The sequence below is a fragment of the Colossoma macropomum genome, unplaced genomic scaffold, assembly GCF_904425465.1.
Source record: "Colossoma macropomum unplaced genomic scaffold, Colossoma_macropomum, whole genome shotgun sequence".
Classification (NCBI taxonomy): domain Eukaryota; kingdom Metazoa; phylum Chordata; class Actinopteri; order Characiformes; family Serrasalmidae; genus Colossoma; species Colossoma macropomum.
Genome location: NW_023494802.1, coordinates 10697257 through 10717293, shown reverse-complemented (window position 1 = coordinate 10717293; position 20037 = coordinate 10697257). Strand labels below are relative to the sequence as shown.

Genomic DNA, 20037 nt, shown 5'->3' with positions numbered 1-20037 from the left:
CAGTCGAGTAGTGTGTGATCCCTAATCATTCAGTGGCCGAAACAAAAAATCCGCAAAAAAACAGTCAGATAGTGTGAGATGCCCAGTCTTTTTATAATCTATGAAGACTTCTAAAGTCGTGCAGTGTATCCAAAGGTTAAATTAAATGAGAACAGAAATTAAAAACATGATTATAATATAATTAAAATGATTAATAGATTTAAAATAAAAAAATCTTTAAATTAAAAATCAATCTAGAAATTAAATTAGGATAGTTAAAAAAAATCAAAGTTAAATTTAAGCTAATTGAAAATTGAAAGTTAGATTTGGATAAAAAAAAAGTGCTGTTACAGAGAAAAGGGGGCTAGAAATGCTAACAGTGTTTAAAACTGACAGCCTGCTCAAATAGGAACGTTTTGAGCCTGGATTTAAAAGCGTCCAGTGCCAGGGCTCCTCTAATGCTCTCTGTCAACTGGTTCCATTTAAGAGCAGCACAGTAGCCAAACACTGCTTCTCCATGTTTAGTCTACACCTTCGGCAGGACTAACTGACCAGTTCCTAAGGATCTGAGAGTTCTGCTCGGTCATATCGCTGCACCATATGAAATAAATATGCTGGTCCTGCACCACTGAGCAATTTATAGACCAGTCTATAAATATAGTCAGAATAGACTATATGGATCATTCTCAGCACTGCAGGAACACTGACGTGGTGGTGGTGTGTTAGTGTGTGTTGCGCTGGTACGAGTGGATCAGACACAGCAGTGCTGCTGGAGTTTTTAAACTCCTCAGTGCCACTGCTGGACTGAGAATAGTCCTCCAACCAAAAATATCCAGCTAACAGCGTTCTGTGTTCAGCGTCCAGTGACCACTGATGAAGGACTAGAGGATGACCAACACAAACTGTGCAGCAGCAGATGAGCTATCGTCTCTGACTTTACATCTACAAGGTGGACTGACAAGGTAAGAGTGTCTAATAGAGTGGACAGTGAGTGGACACAGTGTTTATAAAAATCCAGCAGCACTGCTGTGTCTGATCCACTCGTACCAGCACAGCACACACTAACACACCACCACTATGTCAGTGTTACTGCAGTGCTGAGAATGATCCACCACCCAAATAGTACCTGCTCTGTGAGGGTCCATGGGGGTCCTGACCACTGAAGGTCAGGGTAAAAGGGGGCTAACAAAGTATGCAGAGAAACAGATGGACTACAGTCTGTAACTGTAGAACTACAAAGTGCACCTATATAGTAAGAGGATCTGATAAAATGGACAATGAGTGTAGAAACAAGGAGGAGGTCATAATGTTATGCCTGATCGGTGTATACTAGACCGTAGTATAACTTTGTAAACAGGTATTTAAGGAAGTCATCTAAGGCAATACCCTGGTACAAGATTAAGGAAAAAGTCATATCTTTATGACATACGAGCAGAAAGGATGCCTGTGTAACGGACTTTATCCTAAGAGATTAGCCACTTCGTTTGCCCTGTTTTTTTAAACTCAGTGCCAGTAAACCCATAAGGTAAAGCATTTTATTTACATGTGACTAAAAGTGCTACCTTTATGAAGAGGAGTTGTGTTTCTTTACAAGAATAGTTTAAAAAAAGTCCCCATTCTGGTGATCTTGGTTATGTGGCGATAGCACGTTTACCTTTAGTGATGGAAATTCTCAACTTTTTCACTAGGTCAGATCAATTTGTTCTACTCACCAAGCAGCTCTTTTGCCCATCCAGCACTTAAACTGATCGATGAAATCTTTTTTCTGCAAACAGAACAGCGTTTATTTTAGATTGCCATTGTTAGATAAACTACTTAAATAAAGGTAATAAGAGCAAAACATCTTGCCATTCTTGCTAGATTTGGCTCTGAAATGATATGCTACACTGAAACTGTCAGATGATGACAAGTAGTTTCACTCAAATCATTTGTCTCAGCTTTATTACTTCTAGCTTTTAGCCAACTTATTCACAAATAACACATCACAAAGCTTTACAGCGTCTTCCATCCATGTGAAGTCACCACCGTCTCTTTCCAGCTGCAAAATGCTTTCTAGGAAGCAAGGAGGAAGTGAATGATTCATATTCCATCTTTGTTCCTGGTGAAATGATCACTATAAAATAGTAGATGAATTGATATAAACCAACAAGGACTATAAACAAGCACTAGGAAGACAACACCTGACCTTTATTAGTTTCAGTCTTTTTTTCTGCATGGAAACAAGGAAACAAAAATATGACTTTATAATTGATTTAGGATGAGCTTAACTGTAAGGAAAAACCAGCTTACATTTAAATCAGCAGTTTACTCAGAACTTGGCCTTGAGTCACACCTGAGTCACACTGCCACTCTGGGTTCTATTTCTGATAGTCTATATTAATGCAATTCTTTCTCTCATCATGTGCCAGTTAATCCATGCTGAATAATGTGATTTTTTAATGTTGCTGTTATTCCTAAAAGCATCAAAGTATTAAAATATGCATAAATATAGACAAACTGTTTCAAGACTGCATGGCCATAAAAAAACTGTCTTAGGCTGGAAAAGGTGGAAAATATCCAATATTTTGCAGCATTTTGCTGCATTCTACTCAAGCCCTTTTTTAATTCTTGTCTTCTTAGCGCCATCTTTGTTTTGTTGCTGGTGTTGTCCATTTTCGTATGATTTTCATATGAATTGCTCAGCAATACAAAAACATACGCACATAGAAAACAGCCTGTTCAGTTTCACTGAAGACTACCGCACCACTGCCGACTTTGACCAGGCTAATTTCTACCCATGCCACAAAACCCATTAACTGACCAATTACAATCAGCAAAGCAGTAGACTCTGTTGTGTTGTTTAGAGTTTGTTATTAAATTTATGTTTCCTAAGATATTTTCATAAATGTAACCAGTACAAAAATAGTTTACATATTTTGCTGCTCCCACCTTGATGGTGTTTTGTGTTTTAGTTAACTAGTTTATTTCATAAAGTTATAATTAGTAGATGTTTAGTTTCTGCTATTTTTGTAGTCTTAAGACTGCTATAATCAGAGTGTCCACTTGTTGTTTTCTCGTTCCACCTTAAATATAACTGCTGCAACATCAAAGGTGGAACAGGAGAATTTGAACTAGAAGCTGACGAATGAGAAGCTGAATTCAGCTTCGCGCATTTTTAGCGGTTAACAGTTTCTCATTGCAGATTAAACGTATAAGGAAACTAGGTGGAGTGATTATAAATGCATATAAATTAACTCCAGCGTTTAAGACAATTCATCTTTAAAACAATGTTAGAACGATCAGCAGAGCTTTGTTTTACTACAAAGGAGGATTATTTTATTTGTACCTAAAAATCTAATTCTGCTGTGAAGCCGCAACAGAACCAGCAATAGAGCTCCGGAGCCGCAAGTTGCCGACCCCTGACCTAGCCAATAATACTGCTGCACTCAAACAGCTAATCAGAACACAGCATTCAGGAAGCCAATTAGAGCACAGCTTTGAGCTAGCCAATCAGATTGCAGAATTCAATCAGTCAATCAGAGCCCAGCATTCAGCTAACCAGTCAGAACACTCAGGCAGCCAATCAGACTGCAGGATACAGGCTGCCAATCAGAATACATGATTCTGTCTACTAATCAGAGCGCCAATCACAACACAAGGGTGCCAGTTAATAGAGATTAGCTGTCTTAGGATGATCTGTACTGTACTCACATACCACTTCTGGAGTCTTAAACTGGGAGAAATTTGACCTGAGAAGAGAGCTATTCAGTGGGCGTTGACTGGCTACTCCAGCATTGGCTGACTGCTTACTTACTCGCCAGAGCGGTGCTGATGCTAGCTTCAATGGCAAGATGGTTGGTTATACAATTCTTTTTTTGGAAATACTTTTTTCTAGTTTGGTAATTTGGTCTTCCACACATTCACTGAGATCTTACACAGCTCCTCTTTTGCCTTCGGTTTAGGAAATGAGTAACAATTCACTCTTTCCACTTGTCTCTTGGGAAATTTGGCAAGTTTTCAGATTTACAAATATTCTGTTGCATACTGTAAAGTTTTTCAGAGGTATCTCGGGCACAGTTACAGTTGCTAGGCTATGAAGGACCAACTGGGTCAACCAATATGCTATAGACCCACCCTGAGGCTGACCAGGGCTGCATCTCTAGTTAGTTAAGAATACTGAACACAGAGTTGCCTGTTTGTGGTTGAAGCAGGCTGAACAATGACCTTTCTCTGAATGTGTATGCGTGTTTCCCTAACGGACAGTATAACAACATAATTAGTTTATCTTCAGAGACCTTGCAGAATTTTGAATTTAAGACATTCAGGGGATCCAAGAGGTTAATTAGGGGGTTCTAGACCCCCCCCCCAGGACCCACCGTATTTTGCACCTTGCTTATAAATGAAAATAAAATTCATATTTCAAATTGAATTTCATTTTTAATTCATATGTTATGACCACCATAAATGAAATATCTGTGAATAACACTGACCAGCACCATCCTGAAGTTTCAGTGATTTTGTTATTTTATTAGTAAAGATTTATTAGTTAAAATATGTTTTCTAAATGTAATTATGGCATGTAATTTTGTTCTGGACATTGCTGTGTGAAACTTAATCAGAGTCACATCAAACAGTCCTTCACTTCAGTCATTATTTCTCTGACCCTGACCTAATACACCGTACACGTGATCAGAGTCACCTGCGTGCATGCAGACTGCAGCAGCAGCAAAAGCAGAAAGTACAGCGCCCTCTACTGGGTCCAAATAGCACACTATATCTACTAGTGCCTTTGTTATTGTGAACATATATTTCAGAACTTTAAATGGATCTTCATGACTATCCATGTAACCGTGTTTCTTCCATTCTTTCTGTTATCCTTATGCCATTATTACATTATATAAGGTCTTTTCCACTCATATTGCTCATACTTCTCACCTGCCTTGCTATTTTTTCACCATCTTGCTGAGTCATTTCATCGAATATACACTTCCATAAACAAATTAGCAGATCATTTATTCAATTAAGTTCAAAATTCAGTTTCAGTAGGTGGTTGAATCAGCTGCTTTTCTATTCTATTTCAGCACACTGTATTAAAATGCACTCTGAAGATTAATGAGGTGTTTTTATGGGACTCCTTTTCACTAGACATCATCAAGTTAATTGTACTGGCAGGCCTTTCATTTGACTTATTTATTTGATTTAACACTACATTGGTCAGGTAGAGTGGCATTTTTTTTTTTTGCAGCTGCCATTTCCAAAGGGTCCAGAGGGGGGAGGTAATGCTTTGTGACAAGATAACAACAAGGCTGTAATGGAGGTTAACTGCTTTGTATTGTCAATTTTTGAAATCTTTCATTTCACTGTGTATATAGTGCTATTTATCAGACCTCAGCAACAACAACTGCAGAAGAAACAACAACAACAATCAGCACCAGCATCATATAGAAAATCGCACATACAACCGAAGATGTACTATTATTTGCTCATTTCTTTCATCATATCTGTTTCATTATATCAATATTGCCAAAGATTATTTTATAAGCGTAACAGTTTAACTACAGTGTGAAAATTTGCTCACAATTATAACATCATTTGTTGTGACTTTTTTTAAATGTAACTATCAGAAAATTGTGATGCATTAACATTTACCAACATCACTTACACAAAGTATAAGCTTTATCGCTGCTGTGAAAGCTAATGAGACGCTGTGAAATCTGTCATTAGGATATGTCATTAAAATGGCCTAATGTAGCCATAATTCAAGCAGTGAAACAGGCAAGACCAGATTATTAATATAGCACATTTCATACAGCAGGCAGTTCAAAGTGCTTTACATAAATACTAATTATTATTATGAAGGTTCTAATTATCTCTCATACAGATGAAAAATGAACTAGAAGTAGAACTATAAGCTCCACTGTTTTCCATTCTGGTTAGTTCTGTGCGCTTTCATTCTTACATGTAAATATTTGTACAATATTTAGCAGGAAATGCTCTACACTAGCAACTACATATCAGTGTGTAATCTAAAAACAGGGCGTAAAATTATTGTTTGTAAAAATCAGCTATAAATCCAATATCTGTCAGATAACAATAATTAGCTTTTCCCATTTACTAGCAAATACTATATCAGCCGCCATTATATTGTGCACCCCAGTACATCTCCATTAAGGCAATGGTTGTGAATCCCACTGCTCTGCAGATTTTCACATTTCCCCTGTCTTAATTACAGCGGGCTCCAAAAGTCTGAGACCACTGGTGAAAATGAATTGCTTTCTAATTTAATACAAAGTTTGATTACAAATATTTTCAGCGTAATAATTTGAATCTTCGAATGTTTACATGAATTTCAGTAATATGCTCAGTTCCCTTTGCCTTGACACAAGATCTCATGCTTAGAGTCTGTTCATTTCATTAGACTAACAGCTCATAGCAACACCACAGCAATCATGTCCACTATCACCAAGGCAGTGGAAGATTCTCTTTATTTTATTGTTTTTATTGAGATGCTGCCATTTTCATAAGCAACCATGAATGCTGTGGCTCTAATATTCCTACAGCAAATCAATGGCAGGCAAATCATGCTAAATGTTATTAGAGACCATGCTAACTTATTCAAATAGATGTCCTTTTTAAACAAATGCTGTCATGATGGGTAAGGCCACAGTTAAGGCAGAGCTGCTTCCAGGAGGACATTCATGTTTGTCTGTGCTGTGCTCCTCCGGCCCTGTTGCTATGGTAAACTGACTCTCACTGCTGCTGAAGCCTTGTGGGTCGTCCTCCTTGGAGAAACAACAACGTTTACCTTCTTTTAGCCTTGCCTGATATTTTACTCCACTGCAAACTCAAACACATAAATACTAATATTCTTATCTCATTGTCTCGTTAATTAAAATATTATTCCAGTTGTTGTTTTACCAGTCTGTTGCGCTCCAGATGGTTCAGCACATAATCTGTGTATTTGGGCGTGTCTGAATTCTCTGCCAGGCTTGCTTTAGTTTTCTGTTTCGAACATGATCTGATTAGTTTGTTGTACCATGACTTATGGAAAAATTGTCAAACGTTGCTCTCAAGTTGAGCTTTAATTAGTAATAATATTTGTATTAGCAATAGTAATATTTGTCACACAAGGCATCAAATGGACTGTATGTACCCTGCAAATTGGGCCTATATATATATATATATATATATATATATATATATGTGTGTGTGTGTGTGTGTGTGTGTGTGTGTGTGTGTGTGTATACAGACCACCTGACATGCCATCAGCCCAGCAACACCTTAGCTACCACCTGGAACAACATAATTTAAAAAAAGTTGCACTCTAATCCATAAATTAAGTGCATATTACTGGTGAAAAAGTGTCTAGTGTCTAGTGCACTGGTACCAGCAGAACCTAATGGTGTTCAATTGTGATTTCCTGTGCCTTTTGTAAACTTTGCAGCAGAAGCCAAGCTGTTACATCACTAAAGGTGCAGAAGGAATTGAAAACTAGAATGGTATATTGATGTGCCAATTGCTATTTTTAGCATTATTACTTTGTAAGAGTTTGCTAAGGTGACATGAACTAGTTAGGAAGCTAACGCAATTAACGTTTATTCTAGCCTCCACAGAATTTGTGTTTTTGCTCCACAGCAAATATGAGCTGTGTTTGATTCTACATGATTCTGTGTTATTGTATGCATTTGTGTGAGCACAGAAAAGAGCACTCTATTACTGTAAGCACAACTAGTGTTAAGCAAAGTAGTTAGCAAGATGGCTAGTTAGCCAAAGGAGTATAAGTATAGCATAAGGATGACCAAAATAAATGACCATAAAGACAATAAAATAACAGTTAATCATGGTTATTATGATGGTTCAAGCTCTTTTTAGGAAGTACAAATGAACCAGAAGTAAAACCGTAAGTTCCACTGGTTTCTGTTTGGGTTAGTTCTTGTTTTTGAATGTTCTGCCGAAAAATGCCCTTTTATTATTATATGTAAATATCTTTCATTATTTGGCCCGGCAATAGTAGCTATCTATGTGTCAGTGGTGCTAAATTAACGTTTGTAATAATCAGCTATAATTCCATTATTATTGGAATTCCATTATTATTGGAAAGCATATTATCTGATAATAAAAATGTAATATTCCCATTTATTGGCAAATAATATATCACTCGCCAATACATTGTGCACCCCAGTACATATACATTACGGCCATGGTTCTCAGTTCCACTGCTCTGCACATTTTCCCTGCTCTACCTTACTTGCCTCAGTTTCTAAAGGCCTAAATAAATAAATGTTAAGTTGAATCAGGCATGTCAGAGTGGAAAAAATATAAAAAACGTGCCGTATGTGGGGTCCCGAAAGCTGACGTTGGGAAACCAGGGCAATAAGGTAAATCCAGCATGAAGTGTATTCTATACCTGTGTGTACACTATAATTGAGCTGTCCTAGTAAGGGCCATCTGTCCTGTTGTGCAGATGCAGATGGGGCTCGTTAACTCAGTCCACTAATCATCACCCTCTAAATGAGGCTGTGCGTGAGGAGCCTTTGGGGGAAACAAGCAGGCTCAGGGCAATCTGTGCCAGGCTTACACTGCTGGCTCTTCTGTTACCTGGAGGAAGTACAACATCCTACAGGTTTTACTGGTTTCCTTATCACACATATCCACCTACATACTGACAACTGTACTGTTAACCCCTTATACTGCAAGTGTTTGTAAGTGGGTCCACAATTAGGTTCCTCACACTCTATATTAATTACACAACATACAGAAAGTACTAGTTTATATAGTTACTGAATAATTCATACTAGCTGCTATGTAGTACATTTAATGCTGATAACTAATTACTGCAGTTTAATTAACATTGTAAGTACATATGTCATCTAGTCTTTAGACTAGGGGTCCCCAAGCTTTTTGTATTGGGGGCAATGATTGTGGTGTGTTGAAGGCCAAAAGTGCAAAACAATATGCAAATAAAGAAAGTAGGTAGGTTTTAAATGAGTTTTTTTAAAATGTTTTAAATTTTAAAATTTTCTAACATGACACTATAATTTGCTATTAAGATACTTTTAAAAATACAAAAGTAACTTTCTGGCCACACTTTGTGCTGCACTGCTTTAGAACCACCTCTGTAGTACTAAGGGCATCCCACCGATTTTTTAAAATTCCAATCATTAAGAGATAGTAAAGTAATGGAATGGAATTTTAAGCAATTTTCCAACATTAGTGGAATTCCCCTTTAATCAGCAAGTACGTTTTAGCATTTGATACGTTGTTGAACACACTGTAATGTCTTTTTGCCAGTTCAGTCAAAGGAATCCAACATTTCGTTCAATAAAAAATAAAATAGAACTCAATGTCCGGTCAAATCAAGAAAGCTGTAATACCATGTGCGTAGTGCTATTGTGTAGTGTAAAGGGGAATTCAACCTTGTTCAAAATTTCTGCATAATTAAATCATTAAGATGTAAACAGAGTCATTCAGAGAGGTCTGATATGAACTGCCCCATTCTAGAGAAATGAACCAAGTCAGAATTGTTCACAGTGATGGTGAGAGGAACCAGACATTTGAAGCGTGTAATGCCTCTTAAAGCTTCCTCACAGAAAGTTATTACCATGAAATGGTTAGGAATACGCTGCCTGATGCCTGAGGGATTGTTTTATGATGGATCTGAGTTCAAATTTAGACTGAAAACATATTAATGTTGGAGAGGTACATGCAGGGCGTCATAAGGCATAACAGACCCCAAAGAAAACTTTTGTTTATTACATATAAAACACATTTAGATTCACTGGTTGTTTTGGATAGTTAAAAATGGCTACATCTGCACTGTATTCATCATGACATCTGGCTCCTATTGCCACCATTATAAAGAAATCAGACTCTGTAAGTTTCTCTGCAAGTAACCATTTCATTTCATATTATTTAAATCTCAATGACGTTTGAATTATGCAGAAATTTGAAAAAAACAAAAGGTAGCATTGCCCTTTAACTTATGATAGTGAGGAGTTTGAGTTTGAAGGGTTAATTACACAAGAAAAAAAACTAAGCTATATTATGATGATCATTACACAGTAACCTACCACTGTGGCTGAGCACACTTTGTATGTTGGTTTGCAGTTTGTTGCATTTCTGGCACCTGTAGATGCCATTAAATCTTGAAACAACTCATATGACACTGCCTGTTTAGTGTGTAGTGTGCAGTACCTCCATTTTTTCCCACTTAACGCCTTAACATGCCATTTTATTACACACTTTTATAACCTAGGAATAGGTCCATTAGTTTACATTGAAGTCCCTGTAGTTACTGAATAATAAGCCTTTGTATGAAATAAACCTATAATGTTAAGGGGGTAAAGAACTAATTCATCAGTAACTACTATGAAACTACTGTATGTGTAAAATGTGTAAAACAGTCAACTTGCTAGTGAGGAATGGAAGAGTTTAATGGGTTAATTAAACCAAGGAACAAGCTGTAGAATGACGCTCACAAAACAGAAACCTGTGGCTGAGCGCATGCATCTTGCTCTCACTGGGGGATGGTGCTGTGTTCTGAGCGTCGCTTTGCATGTTGGTTTGGTTGCACTCAGAGAGTGAGAGAGACAGCAGACAGGCACAGAGAGGCCTTGTCTCACGTTGCACACAGCCAAGTATTTAGCCAGCCCATGCAAATCTATTTGAATAGAAAAATGAAAATGAGAACTTTCATTCTGCTCTCTTCTGCGAGCCTTCTGGACAAACCTTTCATTCACTGAACATGTACGGAATCTTTATGAGTGAATGATGTTATTACTGAATGAATGTGAATAGCTTTTGTCACTGAGGTCATCATTTGTGTGTGTTAGGGGATTTTATTCTAAAAATAAATGGGTTGTTTGGAGTGATGTTACATAAGAACCACTTTTGGGTCACTAAAGATACTTTATATACCAACTGAAGGTTGGAACTTACTATCAAGAGACCAGACCTGTTTTTGTCCATCCTTCCACTGTGAGAAGATAACTCAGTGCTATGGATCTGAAAGGATGTGTAGCTGTCAAGAAGCTTCACTGAGAAAAGGAAATAAGTAAAAAGGGGAGAAAGTTTGCAGATCAAACCAAGAAGCTGCTGGAGGTTTCAGAATAATGGACTGACCACCCCAGAGTCCGAAGCAGAAAGTGCAAAACTGAACTTTGGAAATATGGAAAAATATATCTTTAGATTTCTTTAAAAATACTCAAAGCAAGTGTCCTGAAAACAATAGAAGCTGTAATAGAGGCAAAGAGTGGACACACTAAATACTGAAAAATGTGGTATTACCTTCATTGTTTAGACTTCCATGTAATTTTCTGTTGAATGTACGTTTTCTGCTTTTTTCCTGACGCATGACTGTACTTAACGGCTGTCTCGACTAGACATAAAAGAAACGAAGGGAAGCTTCTGACTTTTGCACAGTACTGTACATCTCAATTAAAGTATTTTATAAAGTTTAGAGAGCCACCAAAAATATGTTATATTCTAGATAATTTAAATATTATTTCAAAGGAGCATCAATGCCAAGAATAATGTAGGAACCTTGGTTTTTAGAGTGTGCATATTTTTTTATTGGTGGTACTTCAAGCATTGCAAAGCTTAAACATTCTCTAGTCATAAACTGGTCCTTCTCTTTGTCAATATTTACCTCCTAGCTTGTACAGAGATGCTATAGCAGGCTGTACTTTGCAGATAATGGGCAAAAAGAAAGTAATGGCTCTTTCTCTTTCAACTAAAGCATCACACAATAGTGATTTGCTTGTGATGCAAATATTAACTGAAGCAATGACAAGACCAATGCAGCAGGAAGCATGACACACAAATTTGAATTTCAGCAGGTGAGAGGGAAACACACTTTATTTACCTGCTGCTGGGGGGGATATAAACACTGGACTAGGATGTCACCTGCTGACATCTGACCTTTCAGTTTGCTTTGTCTGTGATGGTTTTTGAAGGCAGACAGCAAACAGCCCACCTTTGCAAGGCTAATTGTTGGTTATTAAGATCTTTTGCACTTTATTAAAAGCTAAAGACTTGATAACACACATGATCATATATTTCTCAAGAGAAACTTAAACATTTATGAACAGCTCCTGTCTATAATTGTGTTTAATAAGTAAAATGACATCCCATTGCCAATACTGGCCTTAAACTAAAGTGACAGACATTTGTTTTATTTATGACTCTGTTTTGAAGCATCATTCTGAAATATTGGAACTTAAAGGTCAGAGGCTTATAAGCTCCATATATCAGTTATATGGAATATAATACCTTCAATACCTTCAAACTTAAGTAACACATTTTATACACATTTTCCCATATGTAACCCAAATATACATATTTCTATAGGTGTGAAAGAGTAGAAATACACTTGGTAAAATACTATTCAAGTATAATAACTTAATACTTAATAGAAATTGTACTTTTGTACTTTAACTCAAAAAGAAATGCACAGAACTGATATACGGAACTCTAATCTGCTTCACTGTTTTGCTGCAGTTATCCTCAGTATTTCTAAAATTAAATGTTTAAAATGTACTTTTACACACTATTTTCTCAGTTGTTTGTAATATTTGTCTAGTTTATTTTCCAAAGTAAAAGGCGATGCACACTTAAAATCAATGTTTGAGGAGATTAAAAACTAGACCTTGTACACAGGACATTAATCTGGGTGGTCTGGGGGTGGACCACCAGTAGTATAAAGTCAGTAGGGTGCCAACTTTTTCAAGCCAGCGGATTGATATATGCCTGCTATCTGGCTAGCTGGCTACTCTGGTGGCTAGCTTGCTGCTCTGCAGATTGGTTAGCTAATGTTAATTAAGCTACACATTAGTTAGCTAGCTGGCTAACTAACACTAACTAGCTAGATAAGGAGGAAAGGTAAGTTAGTTAACTTTCATATTTAATTTCCTAGTAATACCCTCAAAAGATGTTCATATTAGCTGATCAATGACTGATCCATGAACTCCCCAACTTTTAACTAGTTAGCTAGTTCTGTGTTTTGTAGAAATTATAGTTTAGCTAGCTGGCTACCAAGCTGACTATTGAGCAACTGTTATCTAAGTGACTGCTTCTAATTCAAAAAGGCTAAAGACTTTTAACTTAGCTTCACAGTTAAGCTACTAAGCCCTCTAAACAACTTACTGGGGTAAAAACCTGAATATTGACTGGTTATCACACATTCATCAGATGCACTGATGAACCATAACACCAACTTAGGCCATTTTTAAGAAGGAATCTATTACTTTCTTAAAGACTCCATGATGCTTGTTTTTTAATCACCACAGCAACAATAACCAGCACTAAATGATAACTAGATGTACATAATTCAGTGTTGACAATAGTGTCAGATACAACCTTATAGTTCATGTCCATGATAGTCCATGATTTGATGATATGTAGGCTAATTTATCAAAATAATGGAAAATCAAGCGTGTTAGATATTTTTTTTTTTCCCACAGGTCAAAATAGGCCAGCCTTTCAGGATTCTGATGAGCGACTGTTTGATATAAATTACACAACAGACTAGGAGACTTGGCTACTTCTGACGAGACAAATCCTGTTTATGAACCTAATGACAGAGTTATAGAGCGGAGTCTACCACAGACCCTCGCTCTAGCCTTTGAAGTGTGTGCGTCTGTGCATGTGTGCATGAGCGCAGCGGTGTGTGTGCATTCGCCGCAGTTTTTCTGTGCCTCAGGATAACCATTCTGTCTCGCCCCCCAGATGAATAGGCCCTAAGCTCTGTGCAGTCAGCAGCTGCTTCCTTTGAACACACAAAGACAAAAAAGACCCCTAAATCTGCAGGCCCTCTTTCATCTGTGCATTTGATACCTGTCTTCCTCACCTCTCTCCCATTGTGAGCAGAGCGAGGGCACAGTTGTAGCATGTCTCTCCCCTTTTTAGATTGCTTTTCTTATAGGAACATATGCTAAGTGTAAAAAATAGGAAATCAGTAAATGTTATGTGAATATGTTATGAACACAAGGCCAGTGAGTCATAGGATTTCCTTTTCAAAGTTCACACAAAATGTCTCAACACCTTTTCAAAGAGTAGAATGTGAGAAGATGCCTGGGGTCAAAACAGCCATTATAAACAAGTTATTCATTTTTCAGCGACATGAAACAAAAAAAAGCATATAAAGAAAAACATACATTTAGCAGACATTATACAAAAGCCTTTACAGCTAAATATAATATTTATTGTGTCCACTCTTTGCCTTTATTACAGCTTCCTTCTATTCTTTTTAGAAGACTTGATATCAGCTTTTCCAAGAAATCTGCGGGGATATCTTTTCACCCCTCCAAAGTTCAGTCTTAGAAGTCAGTTGCACTTCATGCTTCTTAAACACATTCAGTGATGTTGCGGTCTGGACTCTGGGGTGGCCCGTCCATTGTTCTGAGAACACCAGCAGGTTCTCTGTTTGATCCGCCTTTTTCCTTTTCTCAGTAGCAGCTTCTTGACAGCTACACATCCTTTCAGATCCATAACTTGTCTTCTCACAGTGGAATTTCAATCATTTTCCCTTGTCTTTGCCCTTCCTTTATACAAATACATGATCTTATATCTAATCTCCTCAGAAATATCTCCTTAAAAATGATATCTCCTCGATCCCTGGTGATGCTACAGCCATCCATGGCCAGGAGTCCAAGAGAGCACAATTGGCCCCCCTCCCCCCCCATCACCCAACGCGATGCTAGTCAGCGCAGGCGTCTGTTAGCTGACGCAACAGATCTGGCGGTTGGCGCTTTCCTCCGAGCAGGTTCAGCTGTCCAATGACGTTACGTGAGCGGCAGTTCGAAAAGATGTGGCTGTGCTTTGCAGGTCTTGGAGGAAGCCTGTGCTAGCCTTCACCCTCCTAACGCTGATAGTATCGTGTGATTGGGGGAGTTCTAACTAGCGGGTGGAATTGGACATGACTAAGTTGGGGAGAAAATCTGGGATTTGACTAGAAATAAAGGAAGGGTGGTCTCCGACTTTTGCAAAGTACTGTACTGTGTATAATACACGAAAGGCCAAGGCTAATTGTTGAGTAAGTGCTCAAATAGTTCTTTGACCACTTGCACAGAAGAACAACTTTTGGTTCCTTAGAGAACCTTGTTTGAAATAAAGGTTTATGAAGGCGAAGAACTTCTTTAAAACTTTAAGAAGTTCTTTACACTCATAAATCTTTATATTTTACATACCTGCCTGGAACCTTTACATTATGTGAAGGTTCTTTAAACTTCAAAAAGGTACTTCACATACACATCGCCATACATCCTCCAAAAAACGACTCCACTGAAAGGTTTTTGGGCAGCCAGGAGAGGTTCTTCAAAGACATTATGGAAAGAACCCTATTTGGCACCATTATTTTTAAAAGCAGAGAACAGAGAATGAAAACTGTTGAAGTAACAGAAGGACAGAAAGAATGAATATTACTTATGTTTTTATAAACCTCATTTACTCTGTTGTTGGAGCTTCTTCTGATTTTAGCAATCAAAACCAGAAGAAATTCTGACATAATGAGAACAAAGCAATGAAGTAACCATTTGACTGAAACACACTCCTAAAAATGAAGATGCTGAAAAGGGTTCTTTGGAGCTACCTCTGATGGAACTCCTCATATTCATACATGGATGGTTCTTGAAGAGATGTGTGTGAATATGAAGAATTTGTTTAAAGTTTAAAGAGCCTCCACATAAAGTAGGTTCTGTACCAAAGGGTTTTTCCAATCTGGAATATTATGTCCAAGATAAGGAACCTCTTTTTTTTTTTTTAAGAAGGTAGTGCTATGATACTCGTCTTTCCCTTTGTAGTTAAAATGATGACCTCAGAGGTAGAGGTAGAGGATTTCAAAGCTAAAAATAGCACCTCTATAAAATAGTGCAAGTGCAGAGCATGTGCGATAACCCAGGCGGGACACCCTGCAGGAGCCTGACAGACTCCCTCTCAGAGAGGGCAATTAGGAATTCTTTAGGGCAGGATTCCTTGGCTGTGCGTGCAGGCAGGGGCCCAGTACTGTACCAGGCAAAGGTTTCCACCAAGCTATTCTTGCATAACCTCCGTTGATAACGCTTGTGCATTCTTCAAACCAGCCATCACAGGCGGGCCAACGTCTTCTCCCCCCATCTTGACTTCACTCACACACGTAGCACACTGTCTTAGTTAGAGAGAAAGGTTAGCACACATGGAAAGCCGTTATCAACCGATCGTGGCAGTGATTCTTCTGGTGGTCAGATGAGGGGTCATACTTGATATTTCTTTTAATACCTGGACCAAAATGGCTGGATTTTTCCGCTGTTCTTTTTAACCTGGGTGAAGGCCAGTTGAGCAAGGCCTGGTGCTTTGAGGGCCAATCCTGAGGTAGGTCACCTGAGGTTAGCGTTGTGTCTTCTTTGTCTATTTTCTGGCATCAAAGCTTCCAAAACGTCTTGAATGTTATGCTGTGTTTTTGCTGCTACAATTTGTTTTGGCATTATGCGCTGAACTGCCATCATCTTTTTAGCTTCTTATTGGCATTGTAGACTATTTTTTGATAATCACCTTAACTTCTGGATGAATCAATTCTTCAAACGTTCATAGACAGTGGTTATATATAGAACTATAGACCGCTATTAATGCACATCTTTGCATGGTTATATGATTCTTCAATATTGTCACACATGCCAAGAAGAATGTGTGATTGCAAAAAAACAGCACAGTCATCCAGAACAATGTATGTGTGCACATGTGTGTAGCACTCTCTCCATTTAAATAAATGGTCAAGTCCAAATGCTCATGGAAGTTGTAGTCAGTTTTCCATGAACTTTTCTCACTATGCAATATTGCTTTCCATTTCTCCAATGCTTAAGCAATCTCCTTGAGCATAGTCACACAAACTACAATGCAGGTTAAGTTCTAGTGTTTATGGTAGTTGTAGTCCATTGGGTAGTTTCAAAACTATACAAGAATCTAAGTGTTTGAAAACAAAGGGTCTTCTAGTATACAAAATGCCCAAAAGTTATTTAGTTTGGGGCTGTAATGTCATATGAAAAGCCAAATATGCTATACTTAGCCTATCCTTTTTTCAGATTTAGATTTGGATTTAAATTACAAATCACATATTAAAAATATGTGAGCCCTACTTTTAGATAATAAACTACTTTGTGTCCCATTTTGAAAAGTGTGACTGGAACCACAGTTGTATTTGTGAGCTCCTGCTGGTGTGGGTTTCTTTTCTCTCTATGGCAGCAAAAAAACACTGTTTTAATGCTAGTAGCGCCCCCTTTGGGGGTGAATCTGAAAAATGTGGAGAACATCAATGATCTACACATTTCACAGACTGAACATTTAAATTCAAACCTTTAACATGATGCTTCTGTTTTTACACAGTTAAGATGACAAACTATTCCACCTATTGGGCTACTTTCTAGAAGTATTATATGTCTTTTATCTCGGTGCTTTAATATTTATATATAGCACAAAAATTTGCACGAAAAAATCCTTTTGGCTAAGTGTTTGGTTGTATTATTACAAATGTGAACACTAGTTTTATAACGTGGCTGCATTTTCTACAGGCTGGTCTTGCTGTCCTGTGCAATAGTTAAGAATATGCTGAAGGTAGTGTGCATCACTGACATGTTTTCTGGACTTTTACTAAGTATCAAGTGCAAAAAGATTCTGCTGGCAAGTCGACATTTGCAGTTTGCCCAAATGCTCAATATACATATATACTATGTACACTAGGGTTTTGCATATGGAGTCAGTTTCATGCTTCGTTGTTCCTGACCTCAGGGACTCTTTATTGAAGCTGCTCTCTGTGCTGTGTTTGGAGAGTCATAAAACCCAGCCAGCTCTATGACAGTGCTGTTTTATTAACATCATCAGACATGTTAATGTATAGCTCTCTGCTAGAGAAATTGTTTGGAGAATGCTAGCAGATGTTCAAGTGTTTGGACTTTGGTTACTGTTGAAAATGAATAAAATCTGCGGATTGTTTAAAGCGAAATGGAAATCATAGAGGAGGCCTAAATTTGGCCACAAATCATATTAATGAAGATGTTTCCGACACTCGTTGCAGACCGTTTGTAATCCTTTTCTCATTGGTGTACAATATACCATCCTACATTCATTTAATTTCCAGTCAAAATGTCTATTTAGTACAAGTTATTAACTCTTAGCATCAGGAAAAAACAGATAATTACACACATACAAGCCTACTAAACTAGATATAATAAACATTTTCAGCATTTAGTGTGTTCGACTCTTGCCGTTATTACAGCTTTCATTCTTTTTTTTAGAAGACTTGCTTTCAGTTTTTGAAAGAAATCTGCAGTAATACTCTTCCCCACCTCCCAAGTTCAGTCTTAGAAGTTGGTTTTCTGCTTCTCATGATCCAAGTACTCTTCTTAGCATGTTTGATTGCTGTCGCAGTGGGAGTTTTTCTCAGTGTTCTACATAATTTAACTTGCTAATTTATGCTCATTCACTTCCTGCTGTGATGAATTCAATGAAAACACACTGAGCTGGAGTTTAGATCATTACATCAGCTTTATGTATGAATGCTCCAAGATGACTTGCACTAGGAGAGATATTTTATGTGGAGATGTATTACACATTTAACTAGAGCTGCTCTCTTTTTTCATCAGAAGTGTCAGAACTCAGTACATACATAATGCCTGCTTGTATCTCCATTTCTATAAATCACTTTTAATTGGAATCCTTATGTTTCTGCTTCATGAGCAACATGGATCTTGGATTCTTTACACAACCAAGAACGCAAGGCAAAGTAATTAAACCACATACAGAGTTTGGGGAATTTATGCTATCATTTTAAAGTTCTTTTTGCACATTTAAATGATTTATGCACACCAATTATTTATCTTAGATAACAAGAGTTTATTGGCTATATAACCATCCCATAGAAACATGGTGGAGCTCTGTTTGTCAGTATGATTAATGCTAGCTATGTGTGTAAGGTTTCAATAAAGTATTGAAAAATTAGAATGAGTATTGAAATTAAAAACTGTACTGCAACTTAGAGATGTTTCTACGGGGGGTGGGTTGGCCCCCGCGCCCACAATAATCTGATTGCCCTTGACCCACCCCAGCAAAGCTGGTGGTTAATCAGTATTCTACTGGCATCTGAATTCTATCTACAAATTTAACACCAGTAGCTTTGTGGTAAAGGCTTTACTGCAGCCAAGACCAAAGGAAGTGGAAGTGGTTTTTTTTGCTATTAATTACTAAGTGAAATGTTTTTTTATGTACTATAAATACTATAAACATCTTTGCACTGTATTGTACGAAGGATTATTGCTCTATTCATTTTTAATCACAAGTCATACAACAACACCAGTACCCCGCCCTCCGCCAGACTCTGTGCCTCAGTGGCCCCCCCCCTCGAAATTAGTCTGGTCATGCTACTTGTGCCAATGCACCCCTTGGTCTCATCTGAGAGTCTCTCATTTGCAGTCTTTTGTGAAAACCGTGAGTGGTCAAATTTAGATCTGAGTAAAGAGGGTGGGGAGGGAGAGGGGCTTACGCACCTAACACACTTAACCGACAGTTTTTCTTTCTCTAGTTGCCTTAACATATTGTAGGGCCACCATTTTTAGGCTTCTTTTGTTAGCAAAAAATGTATCAAATATTAACTTCAGGATTGAAAATTAATTGAACCTAAATATGTTTATCATTACACCCCTACTTCTTCAGTGGTTCTTTAGTAAAGGCAAAGGTTATATGTACAGAAGTATTTAAATGCTTACATCACATGTGTCAGGCTCCAGTCCTCGCGGGCCAAAACACTGCAAACTTTAGCATGCTGCCTCATTAAACACACCTGATTCAGCTCATCAGCTAATTAGCAAGGCCTTCATGAACTGAATTCAGAGCGTTAGATTAGATTCTGGATCCTGATGTTTTTTTTTCTAAGAGCACTTTGTCCATCAAATCACCATTGCAAAGGAAATATTTATCCCCTTCCACATCAACAGATTATAAAGTCCACAAAAATTAAATGGCTTAAGGGGTTTACTGCAAGAAAAATCTCAGTGTTTCCCACACTTATATTTGAGAAACTGTATTCACAAACTGGTCTGTCCATACAGCACATATTGC

The 20037-nt window shown here is 37.7% G+C and overlaps 1 long non-coding RNA gene across 1 annotated transcript in view; it reads right to left on the bottom strand.

Annotated features, from left to right (window-relative positions):
* Positions 1-1314: 1314 nt before the first annotated feature.
* LOC118822158 overlaps positions 1315-20037 on the bottom strand; it is a 40255-nt gene continuing 21532 nt past the window's right edge. The window contains exon 4 of the long non-coding RNA XR_005008419.1: positions 1315-1744. This is a non-coding gene — a long non-coding RNA (uncharacterized LOC118822158). The remainder of the gene's footprint in view (positions 1745-20037) is intronic.